General features: G+C 47.1%; 1 long non-coding RNA gene across 3 annotated transcripts in view; it reads left to right on the top strand.

The window, feature by feature from the left end:
• The first annotated feature begins 9,796 nt into the window (after positions 1–9,796).
• Positions 9,797–14,193, top strand: part of LOC132834266 (uncharacterized) — a 51,731-nt gene continuing 47,334 nt past the window's right edge. For all 3 annotated transcript variants that reach the window (XR_009647157.1, XR_009647158.1, XR_009647156.1), the window contains exon 1: positions 9,797–9,913. This is a non-coding gene — a long non-coding RNA (uncharacterized LOC132834266). The remainder of the gene's footprint in view (positions 9,914–14,193) is intronic.

The raw sequence follows: 14,193 nt of genomic DNA, 5'->3' as shown, positions 1-14,193 counted from the left end.
GGCATGCACACAGCGAGGGAGGGGGATGCACACACACACAGCGAGGGAGGGGGACACGCACACAGCGAGGGAGGGGGACACGCACACACACAGCGAGGGAGGGGGACACGCACACAGCATGGAAGGGGGACACGCGCACACACACAGCGAGGGGGTGACATGCACAAACACAGCGAGGGAGGGGGGATACGCACAAACACAGCGAGAGGGGGACACGTACACACACAGCAAGGGAGGAACACGCACAGACACAGCGAGGGAGGGACACACGCACACAGTGAGGGAGGGACACACGCACACACACACACACAGCGAGGGAGGGGGACACACACACAGCGAGTGGGGGAGACACACAGCGAGGGGGCACACACACACACACGCAGTGAGTGAGGGACACGCACTCACAGCGACGGAGGGACATGCTCATGCACAAACACAGCGAGGGAGGGGGACACACACAGCGAGGGGAGACACACACACAGCTGGGGGAACACACATAGCGAGGGGGGGAACACACACACACAGCCGGGGGGGGACACGCACACACAGCCGGACACACACACACACACAGCGAGGGGACACACACAAAGTGATGGAGGATGACATGCAGACATATGCACACACAAACTCTCTCACACAGCGACGGAGGGACATGCTCATGCACACGCAGTGAGGGAGGGACACACACAGTGAGGCGAGTTACACACACACAGCGAGGGAAGGGGACACACACGAACACAGAACAAGGGAGGGACACTTGCACACACAGTGATGTGTCTCCTCGGACGTGTAATCGTCCAGCTCTCACTCCAGTCTGCTCCCTCACAGGGTCACCGTCTCTGTGACTCCCAGGTACAGCTAGGCCTCGATCCTCAGTGCTGATTTATATTCTCCCAGGTGTGAGTCAGCCTCAAGCTCCTGCTCCAAGTTGCTCCCTCACACGGTCACTCCCTCTGTGACTCGGTGCTGATTTCGAGCCTCCTGCTCTACTTTTTAGGAGGATTAGACAGAGCAGAGGGTGTTACAGTGATTGAGGGAGCTGTAGGGGATGGAACAGGTTATCTGGGGAGCTAGGCAGACCTGCAGTAACTAAAGAACGTTACTGGAAGATACAGCGAGTTGCAGACACTGAAGAAGGCAAAGGAAATAGAGAGATGGGGGCTTGTTCATGACGGAGCTAAAGGGTCTAAAGGGCTTCAAAGTTTGGGAGAAGATTTGTAGCTCGGGTGCCTGTTGTTGTGGTTCTCTTCGCCGAGCTGGGAATTTGTGTTGCAAATGTTTCTTCCCCTGTCTAGGTGACATCCTCAGTGCTTGGGAGCCTCCTGTGAAGCTTCCTCCGGCATTTATAGTGGCTTGTCTCTGCCGCTTCTGGTTGTCAGTTCCAGCTGTCCGCTGCAGTGGCCGGTATATCGGGTCCAGGTCGATGTGTTTTTTGATTGAATCTGTGGATGAGTGCCATGCCTCGAGGAATTCCCTGGCTGTTCTCTGTTTGGCTTGTCCTATAATAGTAGTGTTGTCCCAGTCGAACTCATGTTGCTTGTCATAGGAGTGTGAGGCTACTAAGGATAGCTGGTCATGTCGTTTCGTGGCTAGTTGGTGTTCATGGATGCGGATCGTTAGCTGTCTTCCTGTTTGTCCTATGTAGAGTTTTGTGCAGTCCTTGCATGGGATTTTGTACACTACATTGGTTTTGCTCATGCTGGGTATCGGGTCCTTCGTTCTGGTGAGTTGTTGTCTGAGAGTGGCTGTTGGGTTGTGTGCTGTTATGAGTCCAAGTGGTCGCAGTAGCCTGGCTGTCAGTTTGGAAATGCTCTTGATGTATGGTAGTGTGGCTAGTCCTTTGGGTTGTGGCATGTCCTCGTTCCGTTGTCTTTCCCTTAGGCATCTGGTGATGAAATTGTGTGGTGTTAGAGCCCACCCCGCAGCTCACCAATAGAATAAACAACACACTGAGAAACCTACAAAAAAAAAGGATAGATAACCAGGTTTGACCTACAGAGAATGAAAACTGAAAGCAACAACAACCCCAGATTCTATGGACTACCTAAAGTGCACAAACCAGTCATCCCACTCAGACCCATAGTATCACTACCAGGGACACCATCACACAAACTGGCTAAAGAACTACAGCAGAAACTGAAACACCTGATCAGCAGATCCAGACACTCTATACAGTCAACACAGGGATTCTTGGACATCATCAGAAATATACACATAGACAAGGAAGAAACTATGGTCTCATTCGACGTAACGGCACTGTTCACCTCTCTCGACAAAACCCTAGCCAGAGAAACAATAGCCAACCTACTGGACGTACAGAACAGACAACAGGACGGGGAACCTATCAACAAAGACGGCATACTCAAACTACTGGACCTGTGCCTCACAACACACTTCACATTCAACATCCAAATATATGAACAAATCAACAGCACACCCATGGGCTCACCCATCTCTGGACTCATCGCAGAAGCGGTAATGCAAAGATTAGAACAATCAGTCTTACCGCAAATTCAACCCAAACTCTGGGTCAGATATGTGGATGACACCTTTGTAATAATTAAAAACACGGAAATTGAGAACACACATCGGATTATCAACGCCACACTCACAGGAATCCGATTCAGTACAGAGGTAGAAAAGGACAACCAGCTCCCATTCCTAGACGTGATGGTACAGAGAACACCGAACGGAGAATTCACCACGAAGGTATACAGGAAAGCCACACACACAGACCAAGTCCTGAACTACGAAAGCAACCACCCCAACACACACAAAAGATGTTGCATCAGGACACTGTTCAAAAGAGCCACAACACACTGCAGTACACCAGAACGGCAAAAAGAGGAAGAAGAACACCTCTACAATGTATTCGCCAGAAACGGATACCCCCGCAGTTTCATTCGGGATTGTCTGTATGGATCTGCTAGACGACTGTCCTCTGATATTGATGAGGGCAGTACAGATGATGTGGGTTACATGGAGTTCATTAAGGTCTTTGACAAGGTCCCACACGGAAGGCTGGTCCAAAAGGGAAGATCCCATGGGATCCAAGGTAAGTCGGTAAAGTGGCTCCACAATTGGTGGAGGGTTGGTTTTGTGATTGAAAGCCTTTGCCCAGCGGGTGTACCACAGGGATCTGTGCAGGAGCCATTGCTGGACATTATGGACATTAATCACTCGGATATGAAAGCAGAAGGTAACATTAGTAGGTTTGTAGATAACATGAAAGATGAGGGTGTTGTCCATGGTGAGGGGGATGGACTCAGGCTGCAGTCTAATGTCCATCAGATGATAAACTGAGCAGAGTAATGGCAGATGGAGTTTACTTCTGATCACTGTGAGGTAATGCACTGTGGGAAGTCTCATAAACAAATGATATCCATCATGAATGGTCGGTCCTCCTGGAGTACTGAGGGACACAGGGACCTTGGTGGGCAAGTCCCTGGATGTCTGAAGGTGTCAGCACAGGTAGACAGGGCTGGGAAGGCACCTGAACTGGGAGCAGGAGGGGGTCCCATATCCTGGTGGGAAACGTTGCTGGAGCTGCTCGAGAGGATTTAAACTCGTCTGGCAGGGCTGTGTGACACCAAACAGTCGTAAGGCCAGAAAGAAAGTTGAGGCTGGTACAAATGTTTAAGAGAGCAATATAAGCAGACAACGCAGGCAAGAACATAGCAGACAATTAGGGAAAACTGGTGGATTAAACTGCAGTTATTTCAATTCAAAGGGCCAGACAGATAAGGCAGAGGAACCCAGAGCATGGATGGGAACATGGGACTGGGATGTTGTAGGTATTACAGAAACACAGCTGAGGGATTGACAGGACCAGCAGCTCAGTGTTCCAGGGGACAGATGCTGCAGGAAGGATAGAACAGGAGGCAAAACAGGAGGAGGGCTGGTGGTTTTGATTGGAGGAAACATCCCAGCAGTACCTAGAGGGAGTATTCGTGCAGGATCGCTCAGTTAAGCGATATTGGTGGAAATGAGAAATAAAAATTGGCCATTAGTTTTCTACGGTCGGACTACAGCAATAGGCAATGGGAGATGGAGGAGCAAATATGTCAGGAGATCTCAGATATCTCTTAGAATATTAGGGTTGTAATGATAGGGGATCCTAACTGTTCCAAACCTGGACTGGGATTGCTACTGCATTAAGCATTTGGATGGAAGGAATTTGTTAAGTGTGTTCCAGAAACTCCCAGTCATTATGTAAATGGCCCAACTGGAGAATGGGGCTAAACCTGACCTCCCCTTGGGAAACAAGGTCGGGAACGGGACTGAGGTGTTAGTGGGGGAGCACTTTGGAAAGTCACCACAATTGTATTAGTTTGAAAATAGCAATGGAAAAGGAAAGTCCTGGTCCACAAGTTCAAGTTATACAATGGAGCAAGATAGTATTAGACAGGAATTTTTAAAGTAGATCTGGGGAGGCGATTTGCAGGTATGTGGGTGGGTGTATGAATAGCAAAGGTTTAGAAGGATATTGGCAAAATTGTGGCAAATGTGACTAGAAACGTCATGCAGGAGTTGGTGCGATGGGCCTGTTTCCATGCTGTACATCTCTATGACTCAACGTCGTAAAATGAGTCCACATTATCGAAGAGGAGGTGCTGGAGGGTTTAAAACACAAAGGTAAATAAATCCCCAGGACCCGATCAAATGTACCTCAGGACATTGTGGGAAGCTGGTGAAGACATTGATTGGCCCCTAGCAGAGATATTTGTACCATAGAGAGATGCATGTGATAGGCTGGTAGACTGGAGGGTGGCATTGTGGACAGTGAAGAAGGTTTTCTGAGATTACAAAGGGATCCTGATGAAATGTGTGAATGGCTGAAAAGCTGTAGATGGTGTTCAATCTGAATAAATGTGCGGTAATGCATTTGGTACAACAAACACGGGCAGGGCTTATACAATTAATGGTAGGACCTTCGGGAGTGTGTTGTAGAACAGAGGGACCTCAGGGTTCAGGTACATAATTCATTGAAATTTGCAACATGGAGAAACAGGACAGTTTAAAGAAAGGTGCTTGCCTCATTTGCCTTCATTGCTCAGTCCTTTGGATATAGGAGTTGGAAGTCATATTGAGATTATACAGGCCATTGGTGAGTCCTCTTCTGGAATACTGTGTCCTGAGATGCTGCCTAACCTGCTGTGCTTTGACCAGCAACACATTTGCAGCTGTGATCTCCAGCATCTGCAGACCTCATTTTTTACTCCAGTTCTGGTCGACCAGTTCTAGGAAGGATATTATTAAGCAGGAAAGGGTTGGGAGGAGATTTACTGGGATGTGGCTGGGTATGAAAGGCTTCAGTATGAAGAAAGGCTGAACAGGTTGGTATTTTTCACTGAAACCTGAATGTTGACAGATGACCTCATAGATGTTTATTCAAGGCAAGGCATTACATTTTTAAGTTTAGAGGAGAGACATATTAAAAAAAGACATGAAGAGCACATTGTTACACAGAGGATGGGTTGTGTGTGGAATGAACTTCCCAAGGAATGGAGTGAATGTGGGGACATTTACAATGTTTAAAATACATTTGGATTAGGGCAGGAATAGGAAAGGTTTGAAGCGATATGATCCAGGAACAGGCAGGTGGGATGAGATCAGTTTTAGAGTATGGTTAGTGTTAACCGAACAATGCGGTATGACTCTCTGACTAGGATTATAATGTTGTGTCATTAATTAAGAAAGGCTGCAAGAGAAAGCCAGGGAACTACAGACTGATGAGCGAGACATCAGGGTGGGTCAGTTGTTGGAGGTCATTCTGACAGGTAGGCCTTATTACGGACAGCCAGCATTGCTTTGTGCGTGGGATAACATGTCTCACAAACTTGACCGGAGTTTGCTCAAGATGTGACCAAAAAGATAGACGAAGGCAGAGCAACAGACGTTGTTTCTGGCTTCCACAAACCCCTGTTCAGGGTGAAGCATGATCCATTGGTTAGTAGCGGTAGATAACAAAGGATCAGGGAGAGCTTGCCAACTGGATACAAAATGGGATGACAGTGGGAGACAGAGGATGGTGGGAGAGGGTTGTTGTTTAAACTGGGGCCTCTGACCAGCAGTGTGCTGTAAGGATTGGTGCTGGGGCCACTGTTGTGCACCATTTACATAAACAATCTGAGTGAAAAGAGAGCAGTTCCTGTTAGTATGTTTGTGGATACCAAGATTAGTGGAAGAGTGGGCAGGGGATATAGTTATCGAAGGGGATATTAATCAACTGGGCCAGTGGGCTAAGGAATGAAAGATGGAATTTAATTCAGGTATTGGATTTATTCAGACAAACCAGGGAGGACTAACACAGTTAATGGTTGGGCCGTGGAGAGTGTTGTAGAAAAGGGAGAGACCAAGGGGTGCAGTTACATTGTTCCTTGGACTGGCATCACAGGGGGACAGGGTGTTGAAAGCGGCATTTGGCACACTTGTCTTCATTGGTCAGAGCATTGAGTACATGAGTCGGAGATATTGGTAACACTGTCGTCAATATTTCTCCTGGGCAGAGGAGGCCACGGGGTGCCCTTATAAAGGTTTATGAAACAATGTAGGGCCTAAGTAAGGTGAATAGTCAAGGGTAGGTGAGTCCAAAGCTAGAGGCATAAACGTGAGGTGACAGAGCAAGGATTTAAAGAGCTGAGGAGCAACATTATCCACAGAAGATGGTGCATAGACGGAACGGACTGCCAGAGGAAATGGTAAAAACAAGTACAATTACAACATGGAAAAGATACTTGGGCAGGTACATGGAGAGGGGAAGGTTTGAAGGGATATGGGCCAAACACAGGCAAATGCGACTCATTCCATTTCAGAAACCTCGGCCGAAGAATCATGCCGCACAGAAACAGACCCTACGTCTGCAGTTATTGGAGGAGGAGAAGACTACCGAGACAAGGCATGTTGTAGAGATTGAAGCAAGTTACAGTGATAAGGATGGTCATCTGGACTGGAGGTTTCAAATATGTGAAATAATTGGTGAGAGGGGAGGAGATGACAGAGATAGGAACTGTTATAGGAGTTAGAATGATTGAAGACACTGGTCCTCAATACAAGCCATAGATAGTGTTGGAGAGGGAATAAGGAACAGAAAGATCCCAGGTTGCATTACCACCCTCTCATGGGAGGCCTGCTTTCCCCTCAGTTGTTCTGATGCTCCCTAAGAAAGCACAGGCCTGGACTGATAACTGGGAACTCCCGATGCTGTCTCATTACAACAAAACTTCCAGCAGGCATGGTGATTGAGCCTGGGTTGTGTCTGTACTGTGCTCCCCCTCCAGCACTTTCTCTATGTCCTGTTTTGTTAGCTGATGTTTGGATCCCTCTTACTACTTTCTGCTCTGTGCACTGGAATGATCTTACCTGGCAGCAGGATTGATTGAAGTCTCCGACCTCCCTGACTGTGTCTTTCCGGCTGACCAACCATCGTCCCAGCCAGCAGTTGGCAAGTCTATTGAGTCAGGAACTCCATGAGTACCTGTAGAAGACACAGAAATAGGCAAAATGGGAAATTAGACTAATGCTTTGAGGGTGACACATATAGAATGGCACTGAGCCCACAGAGATCTGGAAAATCCCAGTCTCCATTCCTGACCTGTGCTGCTTCATCTCTCTGGAGTGGAGAATTCTATTGGCTCATGATCTGGAGTGGCTTCAAAAGTGAGAGACGCTGACAGAGGCAGCAATTAGACCCACACAGTGAGGGATACCAGATGGAGAGGTACTGAGTCACATCACCAGAGCGCCGGGTCAAACAATTGTGCAGGAAGAAAGGGTTTTGATTCATGTTGCACTGGGATATACAAACTGTGAGCAGGCGAAGTGATGGCCTTGGGGCATTATTGTGTGACAATTTATCCAGAAACTGAGCAAATGTTCTCTGGATACAGATCCAAATCCCGCCATTGCAAATGATTGAATGTGAATTAAATGTTTCATGTCTTTAGTGAAGTAATCTAAGGTGGGACTGGGATATCACAGGTATTACAGAACAACAGCTGAGGGAGGGACAGGACAGGCAGCTCAATGCCCCAGGGGACAGATGCTGCAGGAAGGACAGAAGGGGAGCTGAGAGAGGAGGAGAGCTGCTGGTTGTGATTGGGGTGAAACATCACAGCAGGGACTGAGAGAGGAGATTCCTGCGGGACCGCCCAGTGACGCTGTGTTCATGGAATTCATCAAGAACAATGGGGCTTCCCTTTCCTCTGATTGTTCTACAGACCCCGATAGCCCCGCCCTCCTGCACATTGACCTTCTCAAAATGGCGGCGCTAAGGCCCGCGCTCCCTCTTCCCTCAAACAAATGGCGGCCGTGACCCTGAGCCGCTTCCCTGATCAGAGACCGCCACCTCCTTCCCCGGGCCTGGAGGGGCTTTTTTGTTGTTTTTTAACCTGTATCCCGCACTTGTGAATTCTCTCCGCTCCTTTCTCCCAGCGAGGCTCCCACACCCCGGCTCTGAGCGCCGCTCTCTGAAGCCGATCGCAGCCGCTGCCGGAGAAAGCAGCTCCATGTCTCTCTCCCTGTCCTGATCAATGTGACACTGCGCATGCTCCACAGAGGAACCAAACTGCGCATGCTCCACAGAGGAACCAAACTGCGCATGCGTCTGAGGTTATCGGAGAGTAGATAGTGAATATTCATAAATGGGGTAAAGAATGAGGTCTGCAGCTGCTGCAGATCAGAGCTGGAAATGTGTTGCTGGTTAAAGCACAGCAGGTCAGGCAGCATCCGAGGAACAGGAAATTCAGAGCCCTTCATCAGGAATGCATAAATGCACAGGATCATGCGGATCATTAGCTGTCCCGAGTTGAGGGGGTTGGTTTAACAGAGACGGAGTAGATTGTGATTATATTCATTGGAATTCAGAAGAATGGAAACATATCAAATAATGAATGAAATGGATAAAATAGAAGTAGAGAGGATGTTTCCACTGGCAGGTGAATCTAGGACAAGAGGGCATCAGCTCAAGATTAGAGGCAGCAAATTTAGGACTGAATTGAGAAGGAACTTCTTAACCTCAATGGAATTCATTGCCCAGGGAAGTAGTTGATGTTTGTTCAGTAAACGTTTTTAAAGCTAAGGTTGCTTTTTCTTTTAAAAAAAAGAAATACGGTGAGAACATGGGTAAATGGTTCTGCGTCCACGAAATGATCAGCTATGATCTTATTGAATGGCAGAGGAAGCTCAAAGGGCAGGATGGCCTTCTCCTGTTCTTAGTTCTTATGTTATACATTCCTCCCTCACTCGTGACTTGGAGGTGCTGGTGTTGGATTAGGATGGACAAAATTAAAATTCACAGAACACCAGGTTATAGTCCAACAGGTTTATTTGGAAGCACTAGCGCTGCAGCTGCTGCTTCATCAGGTGGTTGTGCACGGTGGCACGGTGGTTAGCGCTGCTGCCTCACAGCGCCTGTAGACCCGGGTTCAATTCCCGACTCAGGCGACTGACTGTGTGGAGTTTGCACATTCTCCCCGTGTCTGCGTGGGTTTCCTCCGGGTGCTCCGGTTTCCTCCCACAGTCGCAAAGATGTGCGGGTCAGGTGAATTGGCCATGCTAAATTGCCCGTAGTGTTAGGTATGGGGTAAATGTAGGGGTATGTGTGGGTTGCGCTTCGGCGGGTCGGTGTGGACTTGTTGGGCCGAAGGGCCTGTTTCCACACTGTAAGTCTAATCTAAACTTTGTCCCTCACTCTTGTAACTTATGAACAGCAACAAAAGCCACGAAGCAGTGCGCATGCTCCAGCCAACAATCGTCCCAGGATGATTGATGTCAGCAGCGGACCAATGAAAGGACAGGGGCGGGGCTGGAGGACCTGGTCCTCTGACCAATCAGAGTGAATGAGAGGCGAGACTTGCCTATACCACGTGATCATCCTCGCGGACAGCGCGGCTGTGCGGGCGGAGAGCTGTCGGTAAGGAAAGTAATAAACAGCAGCAAGCGGGAGGGAAATGGTGTTGGTCTGGGCTGAGAGGGTTTACCAACATTTGGTGCACATCGGAAAATACAAATTTGAAACTTAGTCTCGTTTTGGCAGTGAACCGGAAAATGCCTCATCTCGCGATTGACTCGAGTAAGCGCCGCCATCTTTATTCGGGGCAACGATTCACTGGACACGTGCAGCCGCCATCTTTGTAGGGGGCAAAGTTCAGAGGGGAGTATGTGCAGCTCTCCCTGATGGAGAGTCATGGGGCAGGATTTACACAGAGCACATTCAGAGATTGATAGATTCTTGTTGTCTCGAATAATTAAGGGCTACGGGGAGAATGCGGGTAAGTGGAGTTGAAATGTCCATCAGCCATGATTGAATGGCGGAGTGGACTCGATGGGCCAAATGGCCTTATTTCCACTCCTATGTTCTTATTCAAACCCAGGGAAATAGATTTTTGTTTTTCTGTGGAATTGTTCCGTCATTCATTTAAATGATTTGGATGTGAATAGAGGCGGTAGAGTTAGTAAGTTTGCAGGTGACACCAAAATTGTTGGTATTGTGGTCAGTGATAAAGGTTGTCTCAGAATGCAATGGGATATTGATCAGATGGGCCAATGGGCTGGGGAGTGGCAGATAGGGTTTAATTTAGATAAATGTGAGGTGCTGCATTTTAGAAAAGCAAATCCGAGCAGGACTCACACACTGAATTGTAAGGTCTTGGAGAGTCTTGCTGAACAAAGAGACTTTGGAATGCAGGTTTACAGTTCCTTGAAAGTAGAGTCACAGGATAGTGAAGGCGGCATTGGGTATGCTTCCCTTTATTAGTCAGAGCGCTGACTAAGGGAGCTGGACAGGACATTGGTTAGGCCACTATTGGAATATTGTGTGCAATTCTGGTCTCCCTCTTATCAGAAGGAGGCACTGAAACTTGAAAGGTTTGAGAATTGATTTTCAAGGATGTTGCCAGGGTTGGAGGATTTGAGTTGCAGGGAGAGGCATTATAGGCTGGGGCCATTTTCCCTGGAGTGTCATAGGCTGAGGTGTAATGTTGAAGAGGTTCATATAATCGTGAGGGGCATGGATAGCGTAAATAGAGAAGGTGTTTACCCTGGGGTGGTGAAGCCCAGAACTAGAGGATATAGGTTTACGGTATGAGGGGAAAATTCAACAGGAGCCTAAAGGGCAACAAAAATTGTAACATTTCAAAGGCACTTGAATAGGAAGGGTTCAGAGGGATGCCGGCCAAGTGCTGGCAAATGGGAATAGATTAGGTTCGAATATCTGGTTGGCATAGACTGGTTGGACTGAAGAGTCTGTTTTGGTGCTAGACATCTCTGACTGTGGGATCATAAAAGTGAACACTGCTCTGATTCGCCTCTGAGCTCCTTGATGTCCACTTGTTCATTATCTAGCTTCCTCAGTCTCTGAGTGTATTTTTGCTCTGTTTAGTATTTTACTATTACATTCACAGACCTTTCTGTAAATGAATTGTCCACTGCTGCCCGGCTCCTGGCCATATTACAGAGGAGGTAGTACTGGATGTCTTAAATCGTAGCAAGGTGGATAAATCCCTGGGACCTGTTAAGGTGTATCCCAGACATTTGTGGAAAGCTAGGAATGTGATAGCAGTGCCCCTCCCTGAGATGTTTATATTGTCATTGGTGACAGGTGAGGTGCTGGAAGACCTGTGCCATTATTTAAAAAGGTGGTAAGGAAAGGCCAGGGAACAAGAGAACAGTGAGCCTGAAGTCAGTGGCAGGCAAGTTGTTGGAATGGATTCTGAGGGACAGGATTTACATATATTTGAAAAGACGAGGAATGATTAGGGATAGTTAACGTGGCTTTGTGTGTGGGAAATTTTTTCTGTCTAACTTGATTGAGTTTTTTTTTGAAGACGTGACAAAGATGATTGATGAAGGCAGACTGTGGACTTTGTCTATATGGACACTGAGTGATGTTCCACAAAGCAGACTAGTTAGCAAGGTTAGATAACATGGAATGTTGGGAGAACTAGCCATTTGGATAAAAAAACTGGCTTGAAGGTAGGAGGCAGAGGGTGGTGAAAGAGGGTTGCTTTGTGGACTGGAGGCCTGTGAGCAGCAGTTTGCTGCAGAAATGGATATTGGGTTTACAGAAGACACCAAAATTGGAGGTGTAGTGGACAATGAAGAAAATTAGTTCAGAATGCAACAGGATCTTGACCAGATGGGCCTTTGGGGCGAGGAATGGCAGACTGGGTTCAATTTAGACAAATGTAAGCTGTTAGATTTTGGAAAGGCAAATCAGGGCAGGACTCATACACTTAATGGTAAAGTCCATGGGAATGTTGCTGAACAGAGAGACCATGGAGAGCAGGTTCTTTGTTCCTTGAAAGTAGAGATGCAGGTAGGCAGGGTAGTGAAGGTAGTGTTTCGTGTATTTATATTTATTGGTCAATGCATTGAGTACAGAAGCTGGGACGTCAAATAGTGGCTGGACAGTGCATTGATTAAGCCATTTCAGGAATTATGTTTTAACTTCGAAATTCCCTATTCTGGAAAGGATGTTGTGAATCTTGAAAGAGTTCAGACAAGATTTACAATGACTTTGCTAGGGTTGGAGGATTTGGGCTACAGGGAGAGGCTGAATAGGCCAGGGTTAATTTCCCTGGAGAATCAAAGACTGAAAGGTGACTTCATGGAGATTTATAAAATCATGAGGGACATGTATAGGTGAACAGCCAGGGTCTTTTCCCCCCAGGTTAGGTGGGTTCAAAACAAAATCGCATGGGCTTAAGTTGAGAGGGCAAAGATTTAAAACGGATCTAAGGGGCAAAGTTTTCAAGCTGTGTGTGGTGTGTGTGTGGACTGAGCTGCCAGATGATGTAGTGGAGGCTGATACAATTACAACATTTGAAAGGCATCCGATTGGGTACATGAATAGGAAGGGTTTCCAGTGCTACGGACCAATAGCTGGCAAATGGGGCTCCATTTGCTGACGATTCCTAGTTGGCATGGACAAATTGGACCAAAGATCTGTTTCTGTGCTGTACATCTCTATGACACTTTGTTCCTCTTTTGTGGAGAGCTAGCAGAAGCACAGATAATTGTCCTTGGATCTGAGAAGGTTAAGCAGTGATCTTGACCAAGTGCAGATTTGTTTCTGGGATATTTTAATTTGCAGAGAGAGGGGAATTGTTAACAATGTCACAATTTTAGTGACTATTTTCAGGTAATTGGTAAATAATATGTGAACATTATTTTATTCATTAAGTTCTGAGCGTCTGGAACAGTCTGGATGGCAGCTGGACACAGACTCAGCAGTTATTCATAAACAGATTTGGAATTTTACTTTTTAAGGGAAGATTTGGGGGGCTATGGGCAAATGGGAAGGGAATTGGAACAGATTTGCAGCATCTCCAGAGGGAAAGAGTACAGCCCCAATGGGCTGACTAGCCCCCAGCCCCTGTGCTCTGTGACACTGCCCATTGACTGTGAATGTTGAAGCTCATTCGAGGGCAGAGAGAGGGAGGATCCCACCACTCCCCTCACAATGGGCCCCGAATGCTTGATGTCAGCACAGCCCAATAGGGGGCAGAGGGCAGTACTGGAGGACCAGATCATACCAGTTTGTCCTCCAACCAATCTGAGTGAATGAGGGCATCCTCAAGGCTGGAACTAAAGAAAGGCACATATCGCAGAGATTTGAGAAACTGGAGGACATGAGATAGTGTTATAAGTGAATTCTGTCTAGGCTTTCTGAATCTCCGGAGAATAGTTCCTGACACTTGGCTAACTATTCTAACTCTAGGGATCTGATTCAGAACAACCGGGTCCTGCCTCCGAATTCTGCCAACCGCGGACTGTCCTTTAACCCTTGTGTCAAGGGAGACTGTCCGCAAGGTTAAGTTCAAAAAGGCGAACTCCAAGTTGACTGGTATCAGCCCTTATCCCCACCGGCTATCACTTTTCCCGTGGCAAATCGAAATACTGCGAGACACACACAAACGGAGCAACAGATGTTTATTCAATCTTCGAAGATTGGGCGAGTTCCAAAAGGGACTTCGGAAGTCGCAACGGGAGATTTTACAGCACTAATACTTATACATTATTTTTCCATTCAAATACATTGGTGATAATTTCATTGGTTTAAACATCTCACGCTATGGATTTTTCTTACATTAAAAATCATTAATGACAATTCCATTGGTTAAAGCATTTCACGCTTTTCTCTGCCAATTTCTTTAATTAAAATGTTATATTATTTTATCTTCATGTTCTATT

This window comes from Hemiscyllium ocellatum, chromosome 39 (assembly GCF_020745735.1).
Source record: "Hemiscyllium ocellatum isolate sHemOce1 chromosome 39, sHemOce1.pat.X.cur, whole genome shotgun sequence".
Lineage (NCBI taxonomy): Eukaryota > Metazoa > Chordata > Chondrichthyes > Orectolobiformes > Hemiscylliidae > Hemiscyllium > Hemiscyllium ocellatum.
This window is presented reverse-complemented; position numbering and strand designations above follow the sequence as displayed.